Source organism: Phocoena sinus, chromosome 1 (genome assembly GCF_008692025.1).
Source record: "Phocoena sinus isolate mPhoSin1 chromosome 1, mPhoSin1.pri, whole genome shotgun sequence".
NCBI classification, from domain to species: domain Eukaryota; kingdom Metazoa; phylum Chordata; class Mammalia; order Artiodactyla; family Phocoenidae; genus Phocoena; species Phocoena sinus.
The window spans coordinates 88290461-88302589 of record NC_045763.1 but is presented as its reverse complement, the minus strand read 5'-3'; the positions used below and the strand labels follow the sequence as shown (position 1 = coordinate 88302589).

The 12129-nt window shown below is 37.7% G+C and overlaps 1 pseudogene; it reads left to right on the top strand.

Moving 5' to 3' along the window:
- The first annotated feature begins 2521 nt into the window (after positions 1–2521).
- LOC116743549 lies at positions 2522–3375 on the top strand (annotated as a pseudogene).
- The last annotated feature ends 8754 nt before the right edge of the window (positions 3376–12129 follow it).

Here is a 12129-nt window from a genome sequence, read left to right as displayed (position 1 = left end):
ATTCATGATGTAGAATATATCAACAGTTCATTCATCTTTATTGCCTAACAGAATTCCATTATATAAGTTTTTGTATAGAATAATTATATTGCATACATGTATAAAATTATGTTCATTTTATTGTATAAATATTTATTATATAAAAATACTATGTATGTAAAATTATATTAGAAACATGTATAAGATACAAGTTTATCAATTCACTTTTTTTATTTGTTTAGAGGTTTTGGCAATTAAACATGACGTTTTTTTGAAGAGTCCTCTACAAGTCTTTGCATGGACATAGACTTTTATTTCCCTCCACCTAGAGTGGACTGTCTAGATCACATGGTATGGGTGTGTGTAACGTTTTAAGAAACTGCCAAACTCTTTCCCAGAGTGTTGATAGCTGTACTATTCTCTTCAGTATTATATGAGGGCTCCAGTTACTCTACATCCCGGGAATTGTCAGCACTTAGGATGCTCTGTCTTTTTAAATTTAGCCATCCTAATAGATGCGTGGTGGTATCTCATTACAGTTTTAATTTGCATTTCTTTAATGACAAGTCATGCTGTGTATTGTTTCATTTGCTTATTTGCCACAATAGCATATCTGTTTGGGTCTATTCAAATCTTTTGCCCACTTTTTAAAAAAAATGAGTTGTTCTCTTTTTATTGAGTTTTGGGAGGTTTTTATATATTCTGGATATAAGTTCTTCATCATATGCATGATTTAAAATTTTTTCTCTTTACCATAATACCATTACCATTATTATGGTAATAGATTATTATGTGAAATATAGTTTTCTTCTTGTTTCTTGTACTTGGGATTCATTGATATTGTTGATATGTGGATTCATAGATTTCATCAAATTTGGAATTTTTTCAGTCTTTACTTTTTCAAATATTTTTTCCAGTCCCTATCCTCTGTCTTTGAGAACTCTGATTACAAGCATATTAGACACTTGAAATTGTTCCATATCTCACTGATTATCTATTCATTTAAAAAAATTCTCCTTTATTTCTGTGTATCATCTTAATAATGTCTATTCCCAAGTCTTCATGCTTGCTAATTTTTACATCTGGAGTGTTAAATTTTCACAAATCCCATCTAGTGTATTACTCAAGTCAAACATTTTAGTTTACATTTATAGAAATGCAATTTTTGTCTCTTTTTATGTCTTCCATGTCTATACTTAAATTTTGAACATAAAGAATAGGGTTATGATAACTATTTAATGTTTTTATTTGCTAATTCTAACATCTATGTCAGCTCTGGCTTTTGATTGATTTTTTCCTGTCATTATGAGTCATATTTTTCTATTACTTTGTCTGTTTAATCATTTTTTATTGAATTCCAGCATTGTGAACTTCACTTTGCTAGATGCTGGATATTTTTGTATTGTCATAAATATTCTTGAGCTTTGTTCTGGGTCACAGTTAATTTACTTGGATACTGTTTGTTCTTGCTTTTAAGATTTATTAGGCAAGACTGGAGAAGTGTTTTAGACCAATTATTTCCTATGATTGATGAAGACACTTCAGTGAGCTCCACCTGATGCCCTACGAATCATGAAGTTTTCGAGTCTGGCTGGAGAGAAGAAAGGCTGCCATGCACTGTCACCTTAACCTGTTCGGGGGGTTCTTTCCCTGGCCTTGGGTAGTTTCCTCACTCCCATTCACTCATTAGCACTCTGCTAAAGAAATAAAGGGACTGGCTAGATCTTTGTGTCCTCTTTCTGTGCAGCTCTCTCCTCTGCAGCACTTTGGGGAGGTAAACTCCAGGCAGCTTTTTGTCCTCAAACTCTCAGCTTTGTCTCTTCAACTCAGGGTGTTGGCCAGACTCTGCCTCAGTTCTGCCTTCATACTCTACGGCCTGGAAATCCTCTCAACACAGAAATCTAGGGAAATTCATAAGGCACACAGCATTTCTCCCCATCTTTCAGGCATCACTGTCCTACATTCACTGATGCTAGTGCCCTGATAACCTTTATTCCATATATTTTGTCCATCTGCATTTTTTATTTTTCAGGTTCAGTGATAATTCTGTTCCCAGCTACTCCATCTTAGTTGGAAGTGGATATTCCTAAGTGTATTCATTCTGATCCTAAACAACAACCAGTAAGTCTCAGCATTCTGAGTACTGAATAAGCAACCACAATGTTCATACAATCACATACAATCACGGAGTCTCAACTATTCCTCTGTGAAATAACCCATACATAAAGAAAAAAAAAGATGTCTTTGACCTGAACTGTTGTTGTTGTTTAATGGGTATTGCTTTCAGGAAATATTTTACACTTTATCTTTTTAAAATTAATATTTTTCATACTGTTCTTGAGTAGTGATATTCGTTAAAGTGCTGTGTATTAAATTTGTTTTGCACTGCCAAGTTAAAGCCCTTTTCAATAGACTATAAAGGTAAATCTAGAAATTACTTATTTTACATGTATTTCTTTTTAAAATCCAGGATGGGCCTGGGTGCCTCGGAGCCCCTGTCTTTGGGCCCCAGCCTGCAGTCTCTGGCTGCGTGTGAGGCAAGATGTTGAAATGCAGCTTGCAGCACCAGGATGCTCAATTGTAAGATGCTGTCACAAATGTGGAGAAGTATTTTGGAGAGCTGTGCTAAATCTTTGCTGCTTATGTGCAGAAAACTGCCAGACTGGGATACAAAGCAGAGCTCCTGGTGAATGAAATCAATGTGTATGTCTCTACAGAGACCCCAAATTTAAAGCAGGGCCTGAAAAACTTTGCTGACGAGTTTACCAAACTTCAGGATTATTGACAAGCAGACGTTGAAAGACTTGAAGCCAAAGTAGTTGAACATTTGAAAGCTTATGGAACCATTGTAGAAATGAAATGAGATGACCTCAAAGTAACATTAACACCAAGGAATCAAGAAGCTTTTCAACAGTTAACTCAGAAAGAATATGTCAGAGAAACCTATCTGACTGATATGTTATTTCACAGGCAGAAACTGAACTACAAAGAGTTACAAGGGATGCTACCTGAACAACTCGTCATTTGGAGGAAACTATTGACAATTTTGAAAAGCAGAAAATAATGGATATAAAGACTATATTTTCAGAATTTATCATTATTGAAATGTTATTTCACAGCAAAGCTTTAGAGTTCTACACTGCTTTCTACCAAAATATACAACAGATTGATGAAGAAGATTTAGAGGTTTTCCAAAAGTCTCTGTATCCACCAGATTATTTATGTCATTTAGATATCGTCAGAGCAAATTCAAAGTCACCTCTTCAGAGATCACTGTCAGCTAAGTGTTTATCTGGAGCAGGACAGGTAACTATTTGTTGACTAAGAAAGGATCAACAAGCAGAAGAGGACGATGAAGAAGATGAAGACTTAGACGTTATAGAAGAAGAAAATTAAATTTCTTAAGTAAACTTTGCATTTCCATTTTCATCTTAAACGACTTGAAATCCAGATTTACTAAAACTGTAGAACTTTACACTGGATTCATATGTTAAACCTCAAAATGAAATCCTACTGGAAATGGAGAAATTATTAAAGGAAATTTATGCTGACCAATAAATAAATAAATAAAATTCAGGGTGTGTCCATGTAAACTTTATTTTAGAAGAATAAACAGGGAGACACCTTCAAGATGGCAGAGGAGTAAGACGTGGAGATCACCTACCTCTCCACAAATACATCAAAAATACCTCTACATGTGGAGCAAATCCTACAGAACACCTACTGAACGCTGGCAGAAGACCTCAGACTTCCCAAAAGGCAAGAAAATCCCCATGTACCTGGATAGGGCAAAAGAAAAAAAATAGAGACAAAAGAATAGGGATGGGACCTGTACCTTTGGGAGGGAGGTGTGAAGGAGGAAAAGGAGCCCCTCCTAGGGAGCCCCTCCTAGGGAGCTGTGAAAGAGGAAAAGGGCCCCTCCTAGGGAGCCCCTTCACTGGTGGGGAGGGGCAGTGGGCGGGGGGGGAGCTTCAGAGCCACGGAGGAGAGCGCAGCAACAGGGATGTAGAGGGCAAAGCAGAGAGATTCCGCCACAGAGGATCATTGCCAATAAGCACTCACCAACCTGAGACACTTGTCAGCTCACCTGCTGAGGCGGGTGGGGGCTGGGAGCTGAGGTTGGGCTTCGGAGGTCAGACCCCAGGGAGAGGACTGGGGTTGGCTGTGTGAAGACAGCCTGAAGGGAGCTACTGCGCAACAGCTAGCTGGGAGGGAGTCCGGGAAAAAGTCTAGACCTGCCTAAGAGGCAAGAGACCATTGTTTCAGGGTGCACGAGGAGAGGGGATTCCTTCTCCGTCTGCCCACAGAAGGCAGAGCACCACCAAAATGAGATCCAGAGAAGGACACAAGCTGAAGCTATCAGCTCTGACACCAGAGACAGGCATGAACCACTAAAGCTGCTGCTGCAGCCACCAAGAATCCTGTGTGCAAGTACAGATCACTACCCAGACTCCCCCCAAGAGCCTGTGCAGCACGCCACTGCCAGGGTCCCGTGATCCAGGGACAACTTCCTCGGGAGAACACACAGCGTGCCTCAGACTGTTGCAATGTTATACAGGTCTCTGCTGCCGCAGGCTCACCCCACATTCCAATTATGACTACAGTACCCCTCCCTCTCCCTGGCCTGAGTGAGCAAGAGAGCCCTAATCAGCTTCTGCTTTAACCTACTCCTGTCTGGGCAGGGAACAGACCCCTGAGGGTAGCCTACACACAGAGGCATGACCAAAACCAAAGCTAAACCCCAGGAGCTGTGAGAAAATGAAGAGACAGGGAAATTTCTCTTTGTAGCCTCAGGAGCAGCAGCTTAAATCCCCACAGTCAACTTGATAAACCCTGTATCTGATGAATACCTGAATAGACAATGAATGTTCCCAAAATTGAGGGGGTGGACTTTGGAACCAACTGTAGACTTCGAATTTGCTTTCTGCATCTAATTTGTTTCTGGTCTCATGTTTATCTTAGTTCAGTTTTTAGTGCTTATTATCATTGGTGGATTTGTTTATTGGTTTGGTTGCTCTCCTTCTTTTTTTTTTCCTTTTCCCCTTTTTGTGAGTGTCTATGTGTATGCTTCTTTGTGTGATTTTGTCTGTTTAGGTTTGCTTTTCCCATTTGTCCTAGAGTCTGTTTGTTTGTTTGTTTTCTCTCTTCTTTTTATTCTGAGCCCTGCGGCAGGGTCTTGTTGACTCAGCCAGATGTTGGGATTGAGCCTCTGAGGAGGGAGGGCAAACTACAGGACATTGGACCACCAGAGACCTCCCAGCCCCATGTAATATCAATCAGTGAAAGCTCTCCCGGAGATCTTTATCTAAACACTAAGTGACAAATAACATACAAGGGAAACCCCATATGGTTAACCGTTGATCTTTCAGCAGAAACTCTGCAAGCCAGAAGGGAGTGGCAGGACATATTTAAAGTGATGAAAAGGAAAAACCTACAACCAGGATTACTCTACCCAGGAAGGATCTCATTCAGATTCGATGGAGAAATTAAAAGCTTTACAGACAAGCAAACACTAAGAGAATTCAGCACCTCCAAACCAGCTTTACAACAAATACTAAAGGAACTTCTCTTGGCAGCAAACACAAGAGAAGGAAAAGACCTATAATAACAAACCCCAAACATTTAAGAAAATGCTAATAGGAACATACATATCGATAATTACCTCGAATGTAAATGGATTAAATGTTCCAACCAAAAGACACAGACTGGCTGAATGGATACAAAAACAAGACCTGTATATATGCTGTCTACAAGAGACCCACTTCAGTCCTAGGGACACATACAGACTGAAAGTGAGGGGATGAAAAAAGATATTCCATGCAAATGGAAATCAAAAGAAAGCTGGAGTAGCAATACTCATATCAGACAAAACAGACTTTAAAATAAAGGCTATTACAAGAGACAAAGAAGGACACTACATAATGATCAAGGGATCAATCCAAGAAGAAGACATAACAATTGTAAATATTTATGCACTCAACATAGGAGCACCTCAATACATAAGGCAAATGCTAACAGCAATAAAAGGGGGAATCGGCAGTAACAATAATAGTATGGGACTTTAACACCCCACTTTCCCCAATGGACATGTCATCCAAAATGAATATAAAGAAGGAAACACAAGCTGTAATAGACACATTAGACCAGATAGACTTAATTGATATTTATAGGACTTTCCATCCAGAAACAACAGAACACACTTTCTTCTCAAGTGCTCATGGAACATTCTCCAGGATAGATCATATCTTGGGTCACAAATCAAGCCTTGGTAAATTTAAAATTATTGAAATCATATCAAGTATCTTTTCTGACAGCAATGTTATGAGACTAGATATCAATTACAGGAAAAAGATTGTAAAAAATACAAACACGTGGAGGCTAAACAATATGTTACTAAATAACCAAGAGAATGCTGAAGAAATCAAAGAGAAAGTAAAAAAATACCTAGAAACAAATGACAATGAAAACACGATGACCCAAAACCTATGGGATGCAGCAAAAGCAGTTCTAAGAGGGAAGTTTATAACAATAAAATCCTACCTCAAGAAACAAGAAACAGCTCAAATAAACAACGTAACCTTACACTTAAAGCAATTAGAGAAAGAAGAACAAAAAAATCCCCAAACTTAGCAGAAGGAAAGAAATCATAAAGATCAGATCTGAAATAAAGGAAAAAGAAATGAAGGAAATAGTAACAAATATCAAAAAAATGAAAAGCTGGTTCTTTGAGAAGATAAACAAAATTGATTAAACCACTAGCCAGACTCATCAAGAAAAAAAGGGAAAAGACTCAAATTAATAGAATTAGAAATGAAAAAGAAGAAACAACTGACACTGAAGAAATACATAGGATCATGAGAGACTACTACAAGCAACTATATGCCAATAAAATGGACAACCTGGAAGAAATGGACAAATTCTTAGAAAAGTACAACCTTCCAAGACTGAACCAGGAAGAAATAGGAAATATGAAGAGAAAAATCACAAGCACTGAAATTGAAACTGTGATCAAGAATCTTCCAACAAACAAAAGCTCAGGACCAGATGGCTTCACAGGTGAATTCTATCAAACAGTTAGAGAAGAGCTAAGACCTACCCTCCTCAATGTCTTCCAAAATATAGCAGAGAGAGGAACACTCCCAAACTCATTCTACGAGGCCATCATCACCCTGACACCAAAACCAGACAAAGATGTCACAAAAAAGGAAACTATAGGCCAATATCACTGATGAACATAGATGCAAAAATCCTCAAAAAAATACGAGCAAACAGAATCCAACAGCACATTTAAAGGATCATACACCATGATCAAGTGGGATTTTTCCCAGTAAATGCAGGGATTCTTCAATATACACAAATCAATCAATGTGATACACCATGTTAACAAATTAGAGGAGAAAAACCATCTGATCATCTCAATAGATGCAGAAAAAGCTTTTGACAAAATTTAACACCCATTTATGAAAAAACTCTCCAGAAAGTGGACATAAAGGGAACGTACCTCAATATAATAAAGGCCATTTATGACAAACCCACAGCCAACATCATACTTAATGGTGAAAAACTGAAACCATTTCCTCTAAGATCAGGAAGAAGACAAAGATAGCCACTCTGAGCACTATCATTCAACATCATTTTGGAAGTTTTAGCCACGGCAATCAGAGAAGAAAAGGAGATAAGAGGAATCCAGATCAGGAAAGAAGAAGTAAAAGTGTCACTGTTTGCAGATAACATGATACTATACATAGAGAATCCTAAAGATGCTACCAGAAAACTACTAGAGCTAATCAATGAATTTGGTAAAGTAGCAGGATGTGAAATTAATTCACAGAAATCGCTTGCATTCCTATACATTAACAATGAAAAATCTGAAAGAGAAATTAAGGAAACACTCCCATTTACCATTGCAATAAAAAGAATAAAATACCTAGGAATAAACCTTCCTAAGGAGACAAAAGGCCTCTATGTAGAAAGCTATAAGACAATGATGGAAGAAATTAAATACAATACAAACAGGTGGAAAGATAGACCATGTTCTTGGATTGGAAGAAACACCACTGTGAAAATGACTGTAATACTGAAAGCAATCTACAGATTCAATGCAATCCCTATCAAGCTACCAATGACATTTTTCTCAGAACTAGAACAAAAATTTTACAATTTGTATGGAAACACAAAGACCCTGAATAGCCAATGCAATCTTGATAGAGAAAAACGGAACTGGAGGAATCAGGCTCCCTGACTTCAGACCATACTACAAAGCTACTGTAATCAAGACAGTATGGTACTGGCACAAAAACATAAATATAGATCAATGGAACAGGATTGAAAGCCCAGAGATAAACCCATGCACCTTGGTCACCTTATCTTTGACAAAGGAAGCAAGAATATACAATAGAGAGAAGACAGCCTCTTCAGTTAATGGTGCTGGGAAAACTGGACAGCCACATGTAAAAGCATGAAACTAGAACACTTCCTAACACCATACACAAAAACAAACTCAAAATGGATTAAAGACCTAAATGTAAGGCCAGACACTATAAAACTCTTAGAGGAACACATAGGCAGAACACTCTATGACCTAAATCACAGCAAGTTCCTTTTTGATCCACCTGCTAGAGAAATGGAAATAAAAACAAAAATAAACAAATGGGACCTAATGAAACTTAAAAGCTTTAGCACAGTAAAGGAAACCATAAACAAGATGAAAAGACAACCCACAGAATGGGAGGAAATATTGCAAATGAAGCAACTGACAAACGATTAATCTCCAAAATATACAAGCAGCTCATGCAGCTCAATGTCACAAAAAATAAGCTACCCAATCCAAAAATGGCAGAAGACCTAAATAGACATTTCTCCAAAGTAGACATACAGATTTCTCACAAACACATGAAAAGATGCTCAACATCACTAATCATTAGAGAAATGCAAATCAAAACTACAGTGAAGTATCACCTCACACCAGTCAGAATGGCCATCATTAAAAAATCTAGGAACAATAAATTCTGGAGAGGGTGTGGAGAAAAGGGAACCCTCTTGCACTGTTGGTGGGAATGGAAATTGATACAGCCACTATGGAGAACAATACGGGGGTTCCTTAAAAAAGTAAAAATAGAACTGCCATATGACCCAGCAGCCCACTACTGGGCATATACCCTGAGAAAACCATAATTCAAAAAGATACATGTACCACAATGTTTACTGCAGCACTATTTACAAGAGCCAGGACATGGAAGCAACCTAAGTGTCCATCGACAGATGAATGGGTAAAGAAGATGTGGCATATATATACAATAAAATATTACTCAGCCATAATAAGAAATGAAATTGAGATATTTGTAGAGATGGATGGAACTAGAGTCTGTCATACAAAGTGAAGTAAGTCAGAAAGAGAAAAACAAACACCATATTCTAACACATATATATGGAATCTAAAAAAAAAAGGAGGTTCTGATGAACCTAGGGGCAGGACAGGAATAAAGACTCAGATGTAGAGAATGGACTTGAAGACATGGGGAGGGGGAACGGCAAGCTGGGACGAAGTGAGAGAGTCGCATGGACATATATACACTACCAAATGTATAATAGAAAGCTAGTGGGAGGCAGTTGCATAGCACAGGGAGGTCAGCTCTGTGCTTTGTGACCACCTAGAGGGGTGGCATAGGGAGGGTGGGAGGGAGGCTAAAGAGGGAGAGGATATAGGGATATATGTATACATATAGCTGATTCACTTAGTTATACAGCAGAAACTAACACAACATTGTAAAGAAATTATACAATTATACTCCAATAAAGATGTTAAGAAAAAAGCAAGAATTATGCCATGACAAACAGAGCACATGAACCTAAATTTTATCCTTGACTCAGCTCTCTGGGCATTCCGGTGATCTGCTAAGTTATTAATATGGCTTAACTTGCTCTTGGTGAACTCATTCTGCTTATCAGTGCCCATCTTTTCTATGTGCTTACATGTCATCTAATCAATACCAGTCCATTCTTAGTTTGAAAAAATCAAAATAAAATTTACCCTTCTATATATATTAAAATATATTATTTCTACCATTTTGAAAATTTGACAACTGCTATCTTCTAGGCTTGAGGCAACTCTGATCTTCATGACTTTGTGGAGAAGGTTCTGTCATTCTCTTGAATGGAGTTCACCCAGGTCTGGCAAATGGTCTTCATTATAAACGTTCAGATTTTATCCTACTATATTTTCACACGTGATAGTTTCTCTGTTCTTTCCAAGCATGTCATGGGGGTCAAGGAGTCCCACAGCCCCACTCGCAATAACTCCAACCTTTTCCCAGCATTGCCCTTTCTGGGGTCTAGTTCTCTGAAATAGAGATAGCTAATAGAGATAACGCATTTTTTCCTTTAACCTTTTCTATGAATTTCAGACCACTCTGGGTTTTATTCTTCCCTGAACAGATTTTACTTTTTATAGACACTCAATAAACACATGTAAAAAATTTTTAAATAATAAAAAAAGAAGAAGGAACAGGCCAAAACAATAGGAATATTTTATAATAAAGAAATCATAATTTTGTGTAGATAAAACATACTAACTTATAGAACTTCATATCAGACGCTTAGACTATACCTACAGGTAAAAATCACTTTAACTGCTTTGCCTGAGTTGATTGCTTGCTGTTTCAAACTCCCTGGCAATTCAGTTAAATTGGTTAGACCATTATATAATATGAAACTGACAGGTTGCTTCACTGAACTGACTCACCGAGTCAACCAAAAGTTGAACTGGTTGTATATGGAGCCATAAGACAATCTGGGAATAGTTTCATATTGGGTGCTGTGGGGCTTGGAGAACACTAAAAAAAAATTTGTGAATCCTTTCTTTTCCTGTGATGTTTTTACCAAAGGATTTTGAAGATACAATAGTATTAAAGCTACTTAGAGCTAAGGTGTCTTTGTTATCTGAAGAAATATAGTCATAATTGCAAATAGTCTATAACATGCATTTTAAAAATATCTTTATTGGAGATAATGTTGTGTTAGTTTCTGTTGTACAACAAAGTGAATCAGCTATATGTATACATGTATCCCCATATCCCCTCCCTCTTGAGCCTCCCTCCCACCTTCCCTATCCTACCCTTCTAGGTCATCACAAAGCATCGAGCTGATCTCCCTGTGCTATACAGTAGCTTCCCACTAAGTATCCATTTTACATTTGGTAGTGTATATATGTCAATGCTACACTCTAACTTTTTCCCAACTTGCCCTTCCTCCATTGTGTTTTCAAGTCCATTCTCTATACCTACATCTTTATTCCTATCCTTACACTAGGTTCATCAGTACTGTTTTTTTAGATTCCATATATGTGCATTAGCATACAGTATTTGTTTTTCTCTTTCTGACTGACTTCACTCTGTATGATAGGCTCTAGGTCCACCCACCTCATTACAAATAACTCAATTTCTTTCCTTTTTATGGCTGACTAATATTCCATTGTATATATGTGCCACATCTTTATCCATTCATCTGTTGATGGACATTTAGGTTGTTTCCATGTCCTAGCTCTTGTAAATAGTGCTGCAGTGAACATTGTGGCACATATATCTTTTTGAATTATGGTTTTCTCAGGGTATATGCCGAGTAGTGGGATTGCTGGGTCGTATAGTAGTTCTATTTTTACTTTTTTAAGGAGCCTCCATATTGTTCTCCATAGTGGCTGTATCAATTTCCATTCCCACCAACAGTGCAAGTGGGTTCCCTTTTCTCCACACCTTCTCCAGCATTTGTTGTTTGTAGATTTTTTGATGATGGCCATGCTGACTGGTGTGAGGTAATTTTGTAGTTTTGATCTGCATTTCTCTAATAATTAGTGATGTTGAGCAACTTTTCATGTGCCTCTTGCCATTTGTATGTCTTCTTTGGAGAAATGGCTGTTTAGGTCTTCTGCCCATTTTTGGATTGGGCTGTTTGTTTTTTTGATATTGAGCTGCATGAGCTGCTTGTATATTTTGGAGATTAATCCTTTGTCAGTTGCTTCATTTGCAAGTATTTTCTACCATTCTGAGGGTGCCTTTTCATGTTGTTTATGGTTTCCTTTGCTGTGCCAAAGCTTTTAAGTTTCATTAGGCCCCATTTGTTTATTTTTGTTTTTATTTCCATTTCTCTAGCAGGTGG